Raw genomic sequence first — 22,227 nt, 5'->3', positions numbered from 1 at the left:
TTTGAGCTCAAGTTTTTGTCAAATGGTGGCACTCTCCATTATACAAAGTCTTCACCTTTTTCCCCTATTTTTTTTATTTAGGGTTTTTCAAACCTCAATATTCCAGCACAGTCCAGTCTCCAATTTGTAAACTTTATTATTATTATTTTTTGACAATCTTAAGTCCAGCTTTGTTTTATGCCTGTTTATTGCCAAAATATTTTAGTCTAATTTAGTTAAATCTTTAGTTCCGGCTTCTTCCTTTCCTGGTTTGAAGCCCTGCTTAGCTGTCAAAAATATTTTCTTATTTTTTTTCCTGTCCCTTTGTAATTTCGCCATTCACTTTTCTTTTCTTAAAAATTCCATGTTACCTTAATCCTGGGGTACTTTTGTTTAGTTGTATTGTCCAGTTGTCCCAGTTCAGATGTTATCCACCTCTTTTTCCTTCCTGCACAAATCTTAGTCCAGCTGAGTCCTCCTCTTCGGGGTGGCCATTTTAAACCACCACTGCAGTCGTCTGTGGGGGGAAAGACCAAGCCCGGGGGAGATGCGGCTCCCCTCAACCTGGCTTGTGGCTTCCTCTTACTCCACCGCCCCTCCAAGGCAGCTTCAGCCCCTAATCGTGATGATCGGGGCTCTCCAACAAAAGAGCACGGACCGTAGCTGCAGAGAGTTGCAATATACGGTCCGTCAGCGAGGAGGCTCAATCCGGAAGTGAGGTGCCTCCTGTAATTTTTAACTATGACAGTTCATTTATATATCCACTGTCTTAAAAAAAGAAATATTGTTTTGCCTTCCCTCCTCCCTGCTTTCATTTCTGAGCAGCCATTATGATCAAGAAAGTAAAGAAGGCTACCTATGGACTGAAAAAGATAAAAGGAAATTAATACGCTACCTGGAACTGGCTCCGCAAAGAGGAAGGGAAAGGAGAGGTGGTTAGTTGCTGATATTGTTAAATATTTGCCTGATACACCCATGAAGAGTGGAGAAAAGTGTTGTCTAACTGCTTCAGTGAAGTGGCTAGAAAAGCAGTTAAGAAAAAGAAGCCCAAGAATCTATAGTCTAGGATTTCAATTATCAACAGTAGACATGTATTTTACAGAAGCTTAGTTTGATTATAGTCACAAGTGTTATGTAGAAGATGACCAGGCTGAGGTCAAGGGAGGGATCAAACACGTCATTAGTGTCCCTTCATTTCCACAAGAGATTTAAGTCCAGCCAATATTGAAATCCATTGATTCTTATCTACCACCAATTTGTTTTGTCTGTTAGTAGTTAAGGTTCTTGCAGATAGCTCAAGCTTGCAACAAACTTTTATATTCATTTGAACTGCCTGGACTCATGATTTCCCACACTTGACATGCTAATTGATATCCTCACTTCAAGAATATGTCCATCTATCAACCTGGTATTGTAGTTGAGATATTTGTCTCGCCTCAGGGAAACTCAACCCTCAACTTTCACCTCAGCCATGGTGGACTTTGGACAGTCAGTCCGTCTCAGCCCAACCTACTTCACAGGTCTGTTGCAGGAGAAAAGAGAAGAAAGATTCATTATGTACACTGCTTCAGACCATCAATAGTTCTCTAGACCATCAGTAGCTCTATGCTGCCAACTCCCTGGAGCCAGTGTTTACCCCAGAATGGTTGCAATCTGGTCCTTTTGTCATCTGAATGCAGCCCCTGCATTCTAGGAGAGTCATTCCCCAATCAGAACTGGGAACTGTAGGACTCATCTCTTATAAGAATTTCTATTTCTTTCCCAAGGCTACTATGGGCCTTGGTACAAACTCAGCAATTTGTTGTTTTAAAATCAAAATTGAGGGATCCTTGGTTCTCTCTGAACTTGCAGATGTTTCATTACCCAAACTAGATAACATCATCAGTGCTAGTGCCAAAATCAGTGCTACAATCAGACTCCCATCCTCTGGTGATTGCAGCACTGAAGATGATAACAAGTTGGCTAATGAAACATCTGCATGAAAATTACTAAGCTATGAGAGCACCAAGGACCGCTCATTTCAACCCCGAGCTACAAATATTCTCCTTTATTGATTACACCATCTTTCAGTTTTACCATAGAGAAGAAATGCAATCATATTTAGTTGAGTTTGAACATCTAAGCTAAAAATGACACATTATTCCCATCATTATTCTAACTGTAGGGACCAACGCCTTCAAAGAAAAACAACAAACCAAATGTTAAGTGAGACAAATCTAAATAAACTAAGACTAAAATTATGTCACTCAGAAATTTTATGCTAATTCAGTCTCCTGGAATAGCATTTCCCAGGACTCTCTTTACTAGACTTCTACCACAACCAACCACCAGGCTCACTGGAAAAAAAGAGAATGGATTGTATTTGTATGACACAAAGCCACAAACAAGCAACCACATATGAGTTTCATCTTGACACAGAAATACCAAAAAAATGGCTTTATTGTGTACACAGTGGTTGACCATACAAAAGCATTTGCAAACCCATCAGTGGTGAATTAAGACAGTTCTTGGTTTAAAATATCAAAAAAGTTAATTTCAAAAAATTATCAGAGCACATTTCAGTCAGTATTACTATACATCTCCTTGGAAGATGCATTTTATACAATAGATTCAAATATCTTGTATTGAGTCATGATTTAACTGGGTTTGTACAATATGCTAAGTCATACTTGGACCATATTATATCTTAACACACTAGGAACTAAATCATTTTGCTTTTATAATTTGGTCCTTCTGTGAGACCAAGTTCTCCTTCCCTGCTAGACTGAAAGATAAAATATATCAGGCATCTAAAAGAGAAAAATAACTAATATATTGGTTTGTATAGCTGTCCACTTGTGACTCTGGGAAGTGAGCACAAGATCAAAAACCAACAGAATAAGAAATAATAAAACAAGAGCACAACAATAGCACAATGGCACCCAGGACAAACTTCAAGCCACGTATCTTGTCATGTCAGGGGGGAAAAAAACCATAAAAACAAGTTCACCCCAGCTATAGAAATAAGCCACTGCCCACATTTCTGTCTCCATATGGTTTCACATGTACCCATGGATGTTTTGCATTGGGAAATCATAGACTGGGCTAGGAAGGAGCTCATCTGAAACCCTGGAAAGTTCTGCCGGTTGAGCACCTTTCCAGAGCTGAATCTCCTCTTCCACCAACAATATCCAGTATATGTGGGGAAAACCCCATACAAGAGACAACAGCTGCTACAAGCAACCTTAAGCTAAGTATCTTCATTGTCAGACTCAGAACCAGACAGGTTCCTTCATTACTGGCCTGACCTCATCTTGTATCATACAGTAGTGATGCTTTTTATGATAGAATTATGCAAAATTGCACTTGACATAAGAGATCACTTTCCACAACAGCCACTGAATAAAAATAAAAAGGGATGATTACAGAAAGTCTTAGCCAAACCCTTGGATAATCTATGATTGAACCTCTGTGCAGGTGAGTACAAGAAAGATTCCCTTTCATGGTTTGTATTAAGTAACTCCATGTTTTCCCAGGGTAATGTTGGCTTATTATGTGTCTGACTTTGCAGGTCAGCCTCTAATTCTATGTTCTGGCAATGCATAATCACACCAACTGAATCAAACACCACTATTTTTAGGAAAGCGTTCTCATCAGCTTTCTCCAAAGATATCGTTGACAAAGCTTGCATGAGGACAATTCTGGCAAGGGTTCATGTTATTGCCAGATGTTTTGCCTCTGATTAGATAGGCAACAAGATGCATGGAAGGTAAAGGTAGAAAAAATGAAGAAGGGAAAACCAAAAATGCTCTAAAATAGTCAGATCCCATAAGTAGATCAGACCAGAAAATGAAGTCCAGAGGAAGACTAGAACAACTTTTATTGAGATTTGTTTATTTATTAAGAAATTTTGTATAGCTCAACTCACTCATGGTGACAACTCACTGGATAGCTTACAGAAACAAAATCCCAATACAAAGCCAATCACCCCGCTTGGTGACAACAATCAAACCAAACTCTTCATATTACCTTGGGGTCCTCAGGCCCAGTGGTGAAAACCTGGACTTCAGAGCCTTTCAAAAGAATGTCACAGTGGGGTCCAATCTTATTTCTGTAGGGATGATGCTCCAGAGGCAAGGAGTATTTTTTATTTACTTACTTATTTGGTTTGTCAATTGCTTACAAGATAATAGGTATTAATAAAAACATAATTATGAATACATGGATACAAATAAGAAAAATAAAAGAAACAATAGAACAGGGATGGTAGGCACGTTGGTGCACTTATGCACGCCCCCTACAGACCTCTTAGGAAAGGGGTGAGGTCAATAGTAGAGTATTAGGTTAAAGTTTTTGGGGTTTGGGGAAGAAACCACAGAGTCAGGTAGAGTATTCCAGACATTGACCACTCTGTTACTGAAGTCGTATTTCTTGCAATCAAGTTTGGTGCAATTAACCTTGAGTTTGTATCTCTTGTTTGCTCTTGTGTTGTTATGGTTGAAGCTGAAGTATTCATTGACAGGTAGGACATTGAAATGTATGATTTTATATACTATACTTAGATCGGACCAAAGGCAGCGTAGTTCAAGGTTTTCTAGGTCTAGAATTTCGAGTCTGGTGGCATAAGGTATTCTGCAACTAGTAGAGGAGTGAAGAACTCTTCTTGTGAAATATTTCTGGACTTTCTCAACTGTGTTAATATCAGATACGTAATGTGGGTTCCAGACTGGTGAGCTGTATTCGAGTATTGGTCTAGCAAATGTTTTGTATGCTCTAGTTAGTAGTGTGATATCATCAGAGAAAAAGCTATATGATTAGGTTAACAACTCTTAATACCTTTTTGGCTATGTAGTTACAGTGGGCTCTAGCACTTAGATCATTAGAGATGAGTACTCCAAGGTCCTTGACAGAGTTTGGATCATCGACAAGGTCTTGACTATTCAGCTTGTATTTTATTTTCTGATATTTTTTTGACAATATGTAAGACAGAGCATTTAGTTGTTGAGATTTGAAGTTGCCATTTGTTTGACCATTCTGATACATAGTCAAGGTCTTTTTGAAGCGGTAGCAATATTGTCTCTGGTGTTGAATAGCTTTACATAGTCAGCGAAGAAAACGCAGTTGCTCTTAATAAGATCACAGAGGTCATTTATGTAGAGTATGAAAAGAGTTGGTCCTAGAACACTGCCTTGGGGGACACCACTGTTGACAGGTACAGAATTTGATAGGATGCTCCCAATTTTGAATATTTGTTATCTCTTTGACAAGAATGCTTCTATCCAGTTATGCAGGTGTCCAGAGATACCATAAGATTTTAGTTTTAGGATTAGTTTGTTATGTACCACTGAATCAAAGGCTTTACAGAAGTCTATGTAGATTGCGTCTATTGCTTTGCCCTGATCGAGTTTTGTAGTCCATATATTTTTGCAATGTAAGAGTTGCAGATTACAGGATAGTTTTTTTTCTGAAACCAAATTGTTTATTAGAGAGTAGGTAGTTTGTCTCTAAAAGGAGGATGATGGATTGGTTAATAATTGATTCCATGACTTTACAGGTGATGCAGCATAAAGAGATTGGTCTGTAATTTTCAATTAGGCTGGGGTCTCCCTTTTTGAAGATGGGAAGGACTGTGGCTTGTGACCATAGTTTTGGCAAGGAGCTGGTCCTGAAAGATTTTTCAAAGATTATGCTTAGAGGTTCTGCTATGGCAGTGGATAACTTTTTTAAGAAGTAGGCACATATTCCGTCCGGTCCAATACATAGAGATGGTTTCAGATTGCGTAGTGCTTTTTCAAAATTGTCTTTTGTAAAATCAATATGCATTAGATCATTGTAGTTGTCTGTGGTTCGACTAGGAAATACTGGGCATGATCTTCTTGGTATCTTCTTGGTCCCATTAGATGGACCTTCTTAGGAAACCCATCCTTTGTCTCCCCACTCTGGTGGGTTGGGTTGATGTAAGATGGTCCTTCAAATAACTTCAGATTCACCATAATAGTAGGTTTTTTGCAACTCTGATTGTGCCCCCATCACATCTTCTTATACTTTGGTGAATGAGGGAGATACATTACTGAGCTCCTTTCAAATATTATCTCCATTCTCAAGGCTTAAGTAATGTTTCGGCCTCCTTTACATAGGTAACTGTTCTTTATTTTTTATTTTATTTTATTTGGTTTGTCAATTGCTTATAAGATAATAGGTATAAGTAAAAATATAGTTATGAATACATGGATACATATAAGAAAAATAAAAGAAACAATAGGACAGGGATGATAGGCACGTTGGTGTGCTTATGCAAGCCCCCTACAGACCTCTTAGAAAAGGGGTGAGGTCAATAGTAGAAAGTCTAAGGTTAAAGTTTTTGGGGTTTGGGAAAGAAACCACAGAGTCAGGTAGAGTATTCCAGACATTGACCACTCTGTTGCTGAAGTCGTATTTCCTGCAATTGAGTTTGGTGTGATTAACCTTGAGTTTGTATCTATTGTTTGCTCTTGTATTGTTATGGTTGAAGCTGAAGTATTCATTGACAGGTAGGACATTGCAATGTATGATTTTATATACTAAGAACGGACCGAAGGCGGCGTAGTTCTAAGTTTTCTAGGTCTAGAATTTCAAGTCTGGTGGCATAAAGTATTCTGCAACAAGTAGAGGAGTGAAGAACTCTTCTTGTGAAATATTTCTGGACTTTCTCAACTGTGTTAATATCAGATACGTAATTTGGGTTCCAGACTGATGAGCTATATTCGAGTATTGGTCTAGCAAATGTTTTGTATGCTCTAGTTAGTAGTGTGATATCACCAGAGAAAAAGCTACATAGGATTAGGTTAACAACTCTTAATACCTTTTTGGCTATGTAGTTACAGTGGGCTCTAGCACTTAGATCATTAGAGATGAGTACTCCAAGGTCCTTGACAGAGTTTGGATCATCGACAAGGTCTTGACTATTCAGCTTGTATTTTATTTTCTGATATTTTTTTTGACAATATGTAAGACAGAGCATATAGTTGTTGAGATTTGAAGTTGCCATTTGTTTGACCATTCTGATACATAGTCAAGGTCTTTTTGAAGGGTAGCAGTATTGTCTGTGGTGTTGAATAGCTTTACATAGTCAGCAAAGAAAACGCAGTTGCTCTTAATAAGATCACAGAGGTCATTTATGTAGAGTATGAAGAGAGTTGGTCCTAGAACACCGCCTTGGGGGACACCACTGTTGACAGGTACAAAATTTGATACGGTGCTCCCAATTTTGACTATTTGTTGTCTGTTTGATAGGAATGCTTCTATCCAGTTATGCAGGTGTCCAGAGATACCATAAGATTTTATTTTTAGGAGTAGTTTGTCGTGTACCACTGAATCAAAGGCTTTACAGAAGTCTATGTAGATTGCGTCTATTGCTTTGCCCTGATCGAGTTGTGTAGTCCATATGTTTTTGCAGTGTAAGAGTTGCAGATTACAGGATAGTTTTTTTTCTGAAACCAAATTGTTTATTAGAGAGTAGGTTGTTTGTCTCTAAGTGGAGGATAATGGATTGGTTAATAATGGATTCCATGACTTTACAGGTGACTCAGCATAAAGAGATTGGTTTGTAATTTTCAAAAAATTTCTTGCCTTATGCCATTTTTCCTATTCCATCTTCCTTACTCTCTAAAAAAAAACTTAGTTCAATTGCTCTGCTAACCCAAAGTCCTCTTTGCTGGTCTTTCAAATACTATTGAATAACAAACCATTTTAGAGAGGATTACCTTGATTTGATTTGATTTGATTTGATTTGCAGTTGTTGCAGAGATTTAGGATTGCAAATAAGAGATTGAACAATCAATGAGTTATGACACCATTATTTGAATATAAATTGCAGATAAAATATTGCACAGTTGTTATGAATTTCATTTTCATTTTTAAGTGAAGTATATTGTTGAAAATGTTGTAATTTTATTTCTTTGGATTCAAGTGATGTATTGTTTAAATATATTGTTTTAGGCATCTTAGGTTGTATGACTGAAATGGCTTAACAACATTTAAATTAAATAATAAATAGTATATGTACCTGTGTATATTGGGGTGGTGTGTGTGTGTGTGTGTGTGTGTGTGTGTGTGTGTGTGTGTGTAATACTGACTTCTCTAGGACCTCTCAGCAACTCTGCTAATTATTTAGGACCCCTCAGCAACTTCTAATGCCATCAATTAAAAAAGTCCTTCTGGGACATCTGACTAATTTGAGCTTGGGAGGGACTGTGTTTCAGTGTTTCCAACTTGTTGAGACATGTCCCGAAGGTGGTGTGACATTAAGAACTATGACATATGGTGGCCCTCAGTGTTCTACCCTGTCTTCTCATGAAACTCTTGAGAGTAGTCATTCAAAGCTTTGGAGTGGATACCATCAGAATGTTGATGACAGCCAAGTCTATGACTCCTTGTCTTCTAATTCTAAGAAAACAATCAATACACTTGAAGGTTGTATAATCTCAATAATGGGGAAGAACAATCTCTGGATTTCAAAACCTGACAAAGGCAATGTGCTGTTTTGAAGGAAAAAGCTGACTCTGGAATTATGATGTGGTTTCCTCTCGATAGTCTTATACTCCCCCAGTAGAAACATGTTCAGAATTTGGGTACTCCTTGATTGTTAGCTGCCCATAGATTAGTTACAACCCGTTTTTGTTATAATCTATCATGATTATTACATGTCATATGTGGGACTTTCCTTGAAAAGTATCTGTAAAATGCAATATGTGGTAGTTGGGCTGCTGGTCCTCAGACGAGGTGCATAATATAATCCTGCATTTGCAGTGGCTATTAATTGACTTCTGGGGACAATTAGTGTATTGATGTTGACCTTTAAAGTTTTTAATGTCTACAGATCTGACTAACCAGAGAACCATCTCTTCTATTATGGACTTTTCTGGCTACTTAAGCCAAGGTCAGCTATTTGATGAGTAAGAAAATCCTTGCTCCTGCATGACTCAATGACTGTGGAACACATTCCTTAGGGAGAGATGTTTTTTCTCCTTCCCATAATCCCACTATTTAAATAAATAGTAAAAACAAATCTCTTTGGCTAAACCACTAATTATTATTTTTTGTTTCCATTTGATTTTAATTGTATTAACATCTACATTTATATTGTATTTTTTTTCACTGCTGTGCTGCAAGCACTTTGTTGAAGAAACAGAAAGATGGGATAGAAATGCAATCAATAAAAACATCTGGAATCTGTGTATGTGGAGTATGGTGGGAAACATATTATAACCCAGTGCTATTTCAATGAACCATAAGGGATCTGCAAATTCCCACAGATGTTGCTGATCTTCTCTTAAAGTCATGAAGAACTTCCTTAACCATCTTGAAGAGCACAACCACTCTGGTTTAATTATTTATGACTAATTCTATCAATGAGTCATAAGGCTGAGAAGTCTCTTTAGATTAGAAAGCCAGACCATCTGCCCTGAATCAGGATTCACCCAGTTTCAATAATCTCTGGTAGAATTCGGTCTATACCGATACAAGTTATGGGTTATTCCAGTTCAGGAAGCATTTTCCCCGAATATATGCATTTTTATATATATATACATACACGGAGTAAAGTTCTTTGCTAAAAGTATATAAATGAATATACAGAAGTGTGCAAATAGGGCAAATGCCTTCAAAAGTATAGACAAGTGTACTTTACCCTCTTATTTGACAAATGAGAGATGAAGGTGGGTAAGATGAAGGTACTCAAATGGAAAGTATAATCAGATCGTCCCTCAATCTTCTCTCACAGTTCCCTCCATATAACCAGTTCCAGTTGGTCTGAATCCTTCCTGCAATACTAAGACATGTGATGACTTAATTCTGTGCAATTAGTGATAAAGGCTTAATTCTAATGCTGTAGATATCTGGTATTTGTCACTTATTTATTTATTTAGGAGAGAATAGAAGAATCCTTCAGCAAAGGATGTAACCATAAAGACTTTAAATGCTGCTTCTGAAAAGCTGCTTCTGTTCAGAGGATTAACTGAAGGCTTAAAGTATATTTTGCAAGTACTGGAAAGCATCTTGGTTTTTCAAGTAATAATAATAATGATGACATCCTAGATTCTTGGGAAGAACTCGGTGTGTATGAAAACCAAGAGTAGCTAAAGAACTGGCAACTTGTGTATAAACATTGTTGTATGTATAATTATTACAAAATAGATAAAGTAATAGAAGATGGAGAAACTAAAGTGCTCTAAGATTTTAGAATTCAAACAGACACACTCCAGATTTAAGTGTCGATAAGAAAGACAAGTCTGGATACTAGAAGTTGCAGTACCTAGAGACAGCAGAAGAGAAAGAACTGACGAAGATAACAAAATAGAAAAAGCAGCAAATAGAAGTAGAATGACTGTGAAAAAAGAAAGTAAAGATAGTATCAATAGTAATAGGTGCCTTGAGTGCAATCCCAAAACATCTGTAGCATCACTTGCATACCATCGGCATTGACAAAATCTCCGTCAGTCAATTGCAAAGGCAGCTTTACTTCGAATAGCTTACATCCTGCCACAATACCTTTAATATCATCAGATGATACAATCTGTCTATCCCAGGTCTTTGGGAGGGACTCAACAGATAGATGAAAAATGCCAAATCCACTCTAAACATCTGGCTGACAATGTGACTAACCATAATAACATACTGAATGTGTGCTTAATTTGGGGCAGGGAGGAGGGGGGGGGGAATGATAACCAAATCCCTTGGAAACTTGGAAATGGTATCATTTGAAGATACCCAAGGATCCTCACTTTTTCCAGCCATGATGAAACCCTTGCTATTGTTCCTGCTGAGTCATTCTTTTGTGGTGCAGGCCAAAATGTCTTTCAAGCATAGTAGGCGACTAAAGCCAAATTACCTCATCTGACCAAAATGGCTCCGGGGTCAGCAGTCCGTGGGGCAATGAGAAAAACAGAAAAAGTCATGGCTTGCAGCTCAAAACTGTTCCATGAGACCGATGGGAGAAAATCCATATGTCAACTAAAAAGATACTGTAGCTGCCAGCAGAAAGGGAGTGGAGAAAAACAGTGGAGTCCTGACACCACATTCCCATTACTAGTGAGAAAAAAATTGTATTAGCTGCAGTCATAGAGATAACAATGTGAACACTGCAGGCATCTCTTCGCTTGATGCTGAACTGCACATAGACAGCCTCTGAACTTCCTGCCTGAAGAAAAAAATGTGGTGGAGGTATTAAATGACATGAAAATAAAATAAAGCACAAAGAATATGGAGCAGTGATCTGGGCAATGAGATGTATAGTAATTGAATGTGCCTATCTTAATGTGCTATCTTAAGATGTAAGTTGTCCTTGATTTCTCAAATTCTATTATTGTGAGCCTTTTTTTTTTCATAAGGAAAAAACCTACTGAGTTAGACTCATCCATCTCATATTCACATGTCTAGAATGGAGGGTAGCTATCTCCCTACCCACCTTTGCTGCAGCTTCCATTATCACTGCCCAGCAATCAGTATTTAATATAGTCAACAGTTATCAGTATAGTAGTCATTGATAGCCTGTCTTCAGCATCTGTTCAGAAAAACTTGATCATAGATTACATTGTATGTATGTATGTATGTGTGTGTGTGTGTGTGTGTGTGTGTGTATGTATGTATGTATTTAAATGCACAATACCAGTGGACTCTGGGTGAGATGAATTTTTAGTACTAATGTTAGTAGTTGCAAGACAATAGGTCAAATTTGTTAATCTGGAGAAGTTAGTCTACTCTTATTTGAGTTAATTTGCTGGGCAATTTTAAAGTTTGTGTGATATGTTTATCACCACCACTTCGTGCACCGGGCCCAGTTAAAGGTGCTCCAGGAACAGCTTCAAAGAGAGTATAGTAGTAACACATTAATAGGAGGCTTTTGTAAATCATGATCACTTAAGAATGGCGGAAGATATGAGATGTTTTGCTAAAAGTACATAGTTATCACAGGTGTGATATTAGCCAAGAGTAATATGTTAACCAATTATGCCACCCGACTCCCAACAACTCTGTGTGGCTCACAATAATCAAAGAAAATAAATAAAATCAATGAATGATAAAAGATGGCAAGTCAACAGACCAGATAGAATGAAGTTAGGGGTCTCTATTTCTCTATCAAATGCCTAAGTAAACAGGCAGGTCCTCATGGCCCTCTTAAGCAACAGAAAGTCGATTAAGGCCATCCAGATCCTAGTGAGGACTCTTGATGCAGAGACAAGAAGCAGCTGCCAAGAAGGTACACTACCAGGGTACTGAAATATGATGTTGTTTAATTGAAGAAACCTGAAGAGTGCCAATAATGCAAGATTGAATTGGCCAGGCAGATGCTATAGGAGGTAGGCAGTCCTTCAAGTAGTGAGGCCATTAGAGGTGCTGTTCAGCAGGTTTTGACCAGTTCTGGAGAACCAGTAGTGAAATTTTTGAGTAGTTCAGAGAACCGGCAAATACCACCTCTGATTGGCCCCACCCCCTTCTATTCTCTACCTCCCAAGTCCCAGCTGATCGGCTGGATCTTTTTTGTTGTTGTTGACCTGCACAGGAGAACGGAGCTGGAAAGCAGGTTAGTGGGGTGGGGAGGGAATGGGATTTTGCAGTATCCTTCCCCTGGAGTGGAGTGGGAATGGAGATTTTACAGTTTCCTTCTCCTGCCACACCCACCAAGCCACGCCTACCAAGCTACGCCACGCCATGCCCATCAAGCCATGCCACCCCATCAAGCCACACCCACAGAACTGGTAGTAAAAGAATTTGAATCCCACCACTGGAGGCCATGCTATGTACCATTTGTAGATGGAACATTGGAAGAAAGCTATTATTGACCAGTATGCATCTTCAAGGAAGTTGATTTACTACCAGAAAAATACAATAAAAGGGAATACATATTTAATTTTACACATGTTAACCACAGCTAGAATTCTGTTTGTACAACAATGAAAGAGTGAAGAAATCTCTGCAGACGAAAATGTAATAAAAAAAAATTACAATGTGCAGAAATGGATAGATTAACACTCAAAATTAAGTAGAAGGAAGAAACTGAATACTTTTAACATGGGATTTGTTTTATCAATGGCTAACTAGCAGAAACAGAAATTAGAAATTTAAAAGCATAAGAAATAATTAATTACATAGAAGAGTCACTAAAATGGATAAGCAAACATTATTATGTGAATGTTATGAATATTATTATTATTACTATTATTTCTAATTCTCAAAATTAACTGTACCCAGACAACACACTGTTTATGTAAACATTGCATTTTTATGTTTAATAACAAATTTTTAAAAAAATTAAAAAGGAAATGGATTTAAATAACTCAAAGAAAAGGTTAAGTAAGTAATATGTCATGATAAGCTACTAGGAGGAGGAGCTTAAGATGTGGGAATTCTTTCAAAAGGAGATTTTAAAAACCACACTGCACACAATTCCAATGTGATTAGGAGGGAACAGGATAGAAGACTGCAGAAAAATTCAATGTAATGACACAAAGATTAGTGAAGAGCTGAAAGTGAAAAGGGCACATATAGAAAACAAAAAGAATAATGGGTCTCCAAGAAAGAGTATGCAGAGCCATGAAATACAGAAGTGAGTCAGATAACTTTTCTTACTAAATAAATCTCTTCCATGAAGCAAAGAGGCAATGTGATTTGCTTCAATTTGAAACATGTTGTGTTGTATGAAAGTGTCCACCATCTGTCAACTTCCAAAGCATTGCAAATAGAAGTTCCCGTGCAGCCTTTTGAGACAGGAATACCGAAAAAGACAAATTTTGAAAAATTTGGTAAACAAAATTTAGTAAACTAATAGTGTCTTCCCCACAGCACTTGCCAAAGCCAGGGGCAAGAGGAATTGAAGCTTGAGCTCAATCAGAAATCCTGGAGAATGAAATAACTGTGGAAAGAAGGTGACTAAAAGAGTTAGAGCCAGCATCTATGAAAGAAAATTCAGGAAGCTCTTATTCAGTCCTGCCCACATCTTGTTGGTCAGCTTATGTAGTTGTTTATCATATTTATATGGCTGCCTATCTAGCAAAGGCACTCTGATTGGCAAAACAATTAAAACAAAAGAAATTCACAAGACCTTATATAAGAAGTAGAAAAAGTGAAGCTCTTAAACTTTCTTAACAGCATAAACTTCACCAGTGCTCTATTAGCACCTTGCCCCACTGTCCAGTTTTCATGGCCCTTCTAATAAGCTCTTAAAAATAAAAAGACAAACTTTGAGGGTTAGAAAAGCTGATCTCAAAAGAATAAGGATGCTGGCTAATGAAGTAAACATTTAATGTGATAATTTTAATCAAGGCAAGGCAACCAGCCCAACAACTAGCCAGACTACAAAAGATCTGAAACCAAAGTTTAATTTCTTTCATGATAGACGGTCCTTCTATAGTGATGCTAAACTAGATGTTTGACCAACAGTGAGTCACAAGAGAAAGAAAAGGGGGGATGAGAATGTGTGATAGGGTAAATAAAGTTATTTGTCAGTTATCTATATCTTCTCGTTAGTCATCAAAAGATCCCAGCTGCTCTACTATCTTGTGCCTTGGGGAAAAATAGGGAAAGGCGTTCCTAGTAAAAGGTGTGTGAATGTTATCCCATTATAAATTGGAGCTGTGTCAAATCAGCTCCTTCAAGATGTCTAGTTATGTAAACAGTTGATCTAAGTAAGTGAGAGGTTGAAGAGAGACAAAGGAAGGTGCTTGACAATAAGCAGATTTCATAAAACCAAAGGATTAAATCAGAAAATTGTATAGTAAAATTATATAGTAAGAAGAGATGCAACATCAGACAATTGAATATTATCCCCATCTTTAAAGGAGAAAAGAAATAAATTACAGATCAGTCAGCCTGATATAAATACCCAGAAAAATCCTAAAACATCCTGAGGTAAGATTGCAAGGATTATCTAAAAATAGCATGTCAAAAACCAACTCTTTGCAGACTAACATCTTATTTTTCAGACAAGTAGCTTCCTTAATAGATTATTGGAATGCTGTCCACATTCACTGGAGCATCTGACAAACTGCTTTAGCATATTCTAATTATCAAACTACTGGTGTGGGCTCGATGGGATGACAGAGTGGCAGAGCAATTCATAGGATCAGTGTTGGCAGCATATTTGTAGCTCTCCTCATCCAATTTGTTCCCACAGCCTAAATCCTCAGACCATTCCAGACACATGGCTTTCCATCCTTTGCTTGAATGGTTCCAGTGATGGAGCACCCAGTATTCCAAGAGACAGGCTGTTTCACAGCTTAATAGATTTCCTGGTCAGAAAATTCCCTTAACAGATAACATAATCAGAGTTGGAAGGGACCTTGTAGGTCATCTAGTCCAACCCCCCACCCAAGCAGGAGACCCTACACCATTTCTGGCAAATGGCAGTCCAATCTCTTCTTGAAAGTCTCAACTGATGGCATTCCCATAACTTCCGAGGGCAAGCTGTTCCATTGGTTGATTGTTCTCACTGTCAGAAAGTTTCTCCTTATTTCCACCATCCCTTATTCCTTGTCTGGCCTACAGGCACTTTAGAAAATAGCTTGACCCCTTCCTCTCTGTGGCAGCCCCTCAAATATTGGAAGACTGCTATCCTGTCTCCCCTGGTCCTTCTCTTCACTAGACTAGTCAAGCCCAGTTTCTGTAACCGTTCTTCATATGCCTTAGTTTCCAGTCCCCTAATCATCCTGGTTGCTCTTCTCTGTACTTTTGCTAGCATCTCAACATCTTTTTTGTAATGTGGTGAACAGAACTGGATGCAGTACTCTTGGTGTTGTCTTTCTAAGGCTTTATAGAGTGATATTAGTACTTCCCTTGATCTTGATTGTATCCCTCTGTTAATACAACTTAGGATTGCATTAGCTTTTTTGGCTGCTGCTGCACACTACTGGCTCATATTTAGCTGGTTGTCCACTAAGTCTCCAAGATCCTTCTCACAGTTACTGCTATTGAGCCTGGTTTCACCCAGTCTATATGTGTATGTTTGGTTTTTCTTGCTTAAGTGTAGGACTTTACTTTTCTCTACATTGAATTTCATTTTGTTAGATACAGCCCAGTGTTCTAGTCTGTCAAGATCCATCTGGATCTTGAGCCTATCTTCTTGGATGTTAGCTATTCCTGCCAGCTTAGTATCATCTGCAAATTTGGTAAGTTCCCCTTCTATTCCCTCATCTAAGTCGTTAATGAAGATATTGAAGAGTACTGGGCCTAAGACGGAACCTTGTGGCACCCCACTGCTTACCTCCCTCCATGTAGACTTAGACCCATTAAGGACTACTCGTTGAGAACGGTTTGCCAGCCAGTTGCAAGTCCATCTAGTGGTGCTGCTATCTATTCCACTTTTTTCTAGCTTTCTAAGAAGTAGGTTGTGGTCTACTTTGTCGAATGCCTTGCTGAAATCTAAATATATTATGTCCACAGTATTTTGCTGGTCTACTAATTTAGTTACTTTATTTCAAGTAGCGGAAGACTGCTATCATATCTCCCCTTAGCCTTCTTTTCTTTAGACTAAACATACCTAGTTCTTTTAAATGCTGTTTATAAGATTTAGCTTTTGATCCCATTATCATCTTTGTTGATCTTCTCTGCACTCTTTCCAGTACTTCAGCATCCTTTGTGAATTGCGGCAAGCAAAATTGGATGGAATATTCCAGGTGTGGCCTGACCAGTGCAGCACAGAGCAGAACTATCACTTCCTATCATTCTCTTTTAACGACCCCATAAACCCTTGCAGGGTGGAGTCTGAGCAATTGAATTGAGCTGAATATTTACTAGCCAGATGCCCTTCCTGTCGCCAATGCGGAGTTTTATTCAGCAGATATAAACTCAGTGTGCCCAGAGAGAGAAATATCTGCCTCTACCTAGGATCAAACTCATAGCCTCCTGATTGTGAGGCAAGAGCTCTACCTCTAGGCCACCGCACCACTCAGAACTATAACTTCTTATAATCTCTGCATTATACCCCTGTTGATGCAGTCCAAAAATGCATTTGTTCTTTGAGCAGCTGCAACACACTGCTGGCCATGCATACTTTGTATTCTATCAAGCATACTTTGTATTCAACCCAAACTATGAACTAGTGCAGTGTTGTGATTTTTTTTAACTTTGTACAAAGGTAAGGGCAGAGGTGAAAAGCTGCAGGTTCGGCTCCAGTAGTAAAAAAAAATGTGATCGGTTTGGCCAAATTGGTATTTCTGACAATCAGCTAGGCAACGATCAGCTGTGCCACGTGATTTAGATTAGCTAGAAAGCAGGGAAATCATTGGATTTCTTGCTTTGTAGCTAATCTAAATTGCATGGCACAGCTGATTCCCCCACCCCCCAGCATTGTACTTACCTCAGAAGGCTTCAAAACGCTTCTTTTTTCACCACCCAGGAGGTTTCCCTGAGGCCCAGTAGGCCAAAAACGAGGCCTGGGGGTTGCTGCAAAAGAAAACAAGGAAAAAAAAGACTTTTTACCCCCAGTCACATGACCACATAGCCATGCCCACCCAGTCACATGACCACCTGGCCACGCCTATCTGGCCATGTCCACCTGGCCCCACCCACAGAACCGGTAGTAAAAAAAAAATTGAATCCCACCACTGGTAGTGGGGGGGTAGTAATTTTGGACTTAGTTGTTCTACCACCACAAAGGAAAAAGTCAACATGATTATCACTATGATTCTAATTATTTATTTATTTATTTATTTGATTTGCCAATTGTTTACAAGATAATAAGTATAAGTGTATACATAGTTGTGAATAAATGAAATGGGTACATATAAGAAAAATAAAAGAATAAGAGAAACAATAGGACAGGGACGGTAGGCACCTTGGTGCGCTTATGCACGCCCCAATTCTTCACTATTGCATGATTCATCCAGTCAGGCTATTCCAGTGACCAGTAGCTTGTTTCATCCTCCCTTCCTTGAAAATCAGCTACTTAAATACAAACAAACCTTTGGTGAATTCCCATTATCTTTCCCACCATATGGATCTCTTTGAAAGAACATTTTCAAAGAAATTAGAAGAGTATGCTGAAAGTATTGTTTAACAAAATTAAAATGCATTGTACCAAAATAAAACCTGCATCGGTATGCACTGTAAACTAGGTAGCAGCTTTTGCAAATCTCTAGAGAACACTTACAGTCTATCCATTAGCCCAAGAGAGTTGTTGTATCGCATCATCAAATTCTGCTTCTTTCAAGCTTGCTAGGCTAATTTGAACCGGTTTTCAAGCGCTCGAAATGTTTATGAGAAAATAAATGTGAGTTTTGGAAGGCTTGGCAAGATGGAAATTGCTTTTGACAGTCGGAAGAATTGAGAAGACTTTTATCCCCCATAAAATCTTTGGAATTTCAGAGGAATCCATAGACCACAGATGTCTGCCAAAGGGAAATTCTACTGAAAAGTTAATACCTTTCCAGACACCACCATTTAAACACATACTATTGGTGTCATCAAATGGATGTACTCTTTCTTTTAAAGAAAATATAAGCTATTGCTCGTGTGTCCGCTGTTTTGCCGTGTACTGTAAGCTGTGTTCAAAGCATCCTAAATAAATGAATAACCTCTCATCTTTGCTAATTCTTCATTGTAAGGTAGAGTGGGGGAAGAATGGTATCAACTGATCCACTGATCTCCAGGAAGCTTGACATTACAATTTCTGATCTCATTTGGGACCATATTTTCTTGGATCTTAATGTAGCAGAAAGATAGGTTATGTGTACAATTAGAGCTTTTTCTTTTTGATGGGACGGGCAGTACAAAAATGCAGCGGCTGCTTGAGTGGGAAATATTCAGCAATCCTAAATAATTCCTAATAGAGAGGGTTTGTGGTTAGTTTATAGCTAGACTTTCTGAGAGATAAGGGAGAAAGAAAACAGACTTTTCTTTCAGATGCATGAATCATTTCAAGATATTTTCTTGTGCCACTCATTAAAATTTTATTAGAATACGATTGTGACTAATGCAGACTCAGGATGAGGGCAAGAATCTCAGACAATTGGTTGGGGTTGTACATATGTTAGTTAAATACCTAGTTGCTGTGTTTGCACCCTTTGTAAAACTTAGCTATTTTAAATTTGGTTTCTCTTTATTTATGCCTTAGAAGGTTGTGTGAGCCTAGCCTACTTGGCTTCTTTGTAGGCCACATTCTAAAAATGGGCTAATTCAACATTCACATGAAGCATAATATGGAAACCAAGAGCCAAAAAAGCAGTTTAGGAAGTTACCTTGTTTGTTGAGAAAGACCATGAATGCATCTCTCTGATGAGGTCTGTATATATACCACAGGTTGTTCCTCAGCTTGTATTTCCTTCTCAATCAGTAAATTGCTTTATGCTGTTTCACCTTTTGTCATGATATAGTTTGAAAAGGTCATTCATGTAATTATGTCACAATATATGTCTAGACCAAGGGTCTTCAAACTTGGCAAGTTTAAGACTTGTGGACTTCAACTCCCAGAATTCCTGAGCTAACATGACTGGAGGAGGAATTCTGGGAGTTAAAGTCCACAAGTCTTAAAGCTGTCACGTTTGAAGTCCCCTGTGGTCTAGACTCTACAGCAATGTTTTTCAACCTTGACAACTTTAAGAAGTGTGGACTTCAACTCCCAGAATTGTCCAGTCAGTGGGCTTGGGAACTGAAGGAGTTCAGCTCTACTAATCTTAACGTTGCCAAGATTGAGAAACATCATCTATTGAATTATCTGTTAGTTTTAGCAGTCATTCCATGCTTTTAAATAGTTAATTTGACTCAGTTCTTAAAATGCAATTGCCCACCAATTAAGTTGATTTTTAGTTGCCACTCTTTTGCAAGGAAGATTTCCATCAGAGTGCCTTCTGAGTTCTGGGATGTGGGGTTTCTTTTTTTTTCTTTTTTCCCCCCTTTAAGGAATAGTCAATAATCAAGGAATTTAATGAATATGTATCCCATCCTGAATATTATACCAAACTCAATGCTTTGCTGATTTCTCATAGCTTATTGATTTTGAATAAGAGAGCAGCATCCTTTTGACAACCTGCACTTTCATCTTGGAAGCCATAGAATGGACTAATTTTTATTTAGATTTATGTTGTGACTCGGAGGTTTGAGCCTGCTCTGTTAGAGGACACAGACTTGGACAATGAGGAAGAGGAGGATTTGGCTCTTTGAGCCTGCTTTGTTAGAGGATTTGGAATTGCCTTCCTCCCCAGGATTTTCCTCTTCGGCAAGACCTTCCTCCCTGGTTGTGCCTCAGGTGTCGGCAGATAACCAGGAGGGCATATCAGAGCTTCTGACTGAGGAATGTTGGTTTGATGCGAGGCAAAGACGCAGGCAAAAGCGTGAGATGCAACGCAGAAAGAAAGGACGAATCAGAGACTGAGATGAGGGACTGACACGCCCCACAGGGAATAAAAGTGGGTTTGTTACCTCTGGGTTCTTGTTCGGGACAACGTGTTAATTTGTGAGAGAAGCTTCGGAAGATTCTGTGTGTGGCGATAGCTGGTGATTTATGTTCTTGCTTTATTATCGGACTTGGCAGACAGCTTGTGTGAGACTGCCAAGAACTTCCTCAGCTCAAGGAATTTAACCCTGTCATTACTGGACTTGTTTGCTTGTTTATATTCATTTGGAAATTTGGACTTCTCACCTCATTTGCACAGGTGAGACATAACAGATTTATATCCTATGTTTCCTCCAGACATTCAATGTGTCAAGCACAGTAATTGCACAACAATTTCTGGGATAGGTGAGAGATACCCCATTTCTTCCAGTCAGCTACTAACCCAGTTATATCACCCTACCAGTGGTTCTGTATCAAAATTGGCTTTTGCAGCCAATCAGAAGGCATATCACATCTGGACTGCAGAAAAGTAAATGGCCACGAGATAACAGCAAAGGAATACAGAAAATCTAACTCTTTGCTCCCATCTAGTAATCATCCAGGGTTTGGCAAATGTTTTTTTGCATTTGCATTTGCATTTTGAATTGTCCTTTGCTTCCTCTAATCAATTCATCCCTTCTTATTCCAGGAACTAGCCAGAAGAAAACCATACTGTTGCAAAAGCTAACAGACCAAGGAACAAACCCCACATTCCCTTGCACTGAAGATGTTGCCTAGTCAAATGATGAATCATTTGTAAGCAAACAATCAAGCTCAGAGAGCACCAAAGACTCCCCAGTTCAACCCTGAGCTACAAATATTCTGTTTTATTGGAACCCATATACGGAGGGCTGTAGAGTGTCAGCAAATGTTAGCATCATGTCCATGGATTCAAGATATGTAAAAAAAAAAAACAATTACAGCTTTACAATTTTTATTGTTGGCTTCTGGAAAATTGGTTGACTTATGCCTGTATATACCCACCCAACTCAATGTCTGGTTGGCCAGGTAGAAATATATTCCAATCCAACTGGATACTTTTCCACTTGAATGTTATTTAGTTCATCTGGGAACCATTCCTTGTTTTAAAAGCTATCTCTTTGTGAAGTCTTCTTGGGGTCTTCATTTTGGAATTTTTCCACATACTGCTTAAACTGAGATCTTCCACCACAACTTCTTCCACTATATGGTCTGCTTAAGTAATCTCATCATGTTACATTTTCCAAAAATGTACATTCATACAATGACATAAATACATGCCATAGGTATACACCCCCCCTCCAAATAACGACACTATCATTATAGATTTTAAAGGAAGACACAAATAACCTTTTTTATTTCTTGCCAGGACTAGATATGATTTGAAAACAGAGTTAATCCTTCCAAGAAAATCATGGTCTGCCAAGCTTAAGATGAACAAATTCAGGGGGGTTTCATGCAAGAATGAGTTTTCCATTTGAGTGAAAATGTTTAAACCCTGTAACTTTGTTTAAAAAATATTTTATATGAAGATTTTGGCAATGGATCTTAAAATTATCTTCAGTCCAAAATAAGGATGACCCTCCTAAAAGGAACTTGTAAAACTCCGAATGGATAAGTACAATATATCTTCATAGGTATGTTCAATATCTCATCATATCTTTCCTTTTTCTCCCTTAGGTTTAGTGGGGGCCTGGGTTACAAAATTGTTAGAAAAGTGTAGGCTACATAAATCCTTCCTTAGAAAAAGAAACCTGCAAAAAACCAGAAGGATGAATGTGGAGCTAGCATCCAATATTTTCTAAGTAAGAACCAGTGGCATATCTAAATCCAAATGACTGCCCAAAACCTCTTGTTGTGTTTCTGTATGACCAGATTACCAAGGAGCCTGGATTTTTCCATGCATTATATCCTTCATTAAAGCTCTGTGATTGGAAGATTTTGATAGA

The 22,227-nt window shown here is 38.3% G+C and overlaps 1 long non-coding RNA gene across 1 annotated transcript in view; it reads left to right on the top strand.

The window, feature by feature from the left end:
- The window catches only part of LOC148132960 (uncharacterized), a 122,236-nt gene extending 101,024 nt beyond the window's left edge, over nucleotides 1-21,212 (top strand). Inside the window, exon 3 of the long non-coding RNA XR_015745439.1 lies at nucleotides 20,949-21,212. This is a non-coding gene — a long non-coding RNA (uncharacterized LOC148132960). The remainder of the gene's footprint in view (nucleotides 1-20,948) is intronic.
- Nucleotides 21,213-22,227: the final 1,015 nt, after the last annotated feature.

The sequence above is a fragment of the Notechis scutatus genome, chromosome 1 (genome assembly GCF_049901735.1).
Source record: "Notechis scutatus isolate UNSWTSFEM ecotype Mainland chromosome 1, rNotScu1.2, whole genome shotgun sequence".
Taxonomy (NCBI): Eukaryota; Metazoa; Chordata; class Lepidosauria; order Squamata; family Elapidae; genus Notechis; species Notechis scutatus.
Note: the sequence above shows the minus strand (reverse complement) of the source record. Positions and strands in the feature narration are given on the sequence as shown.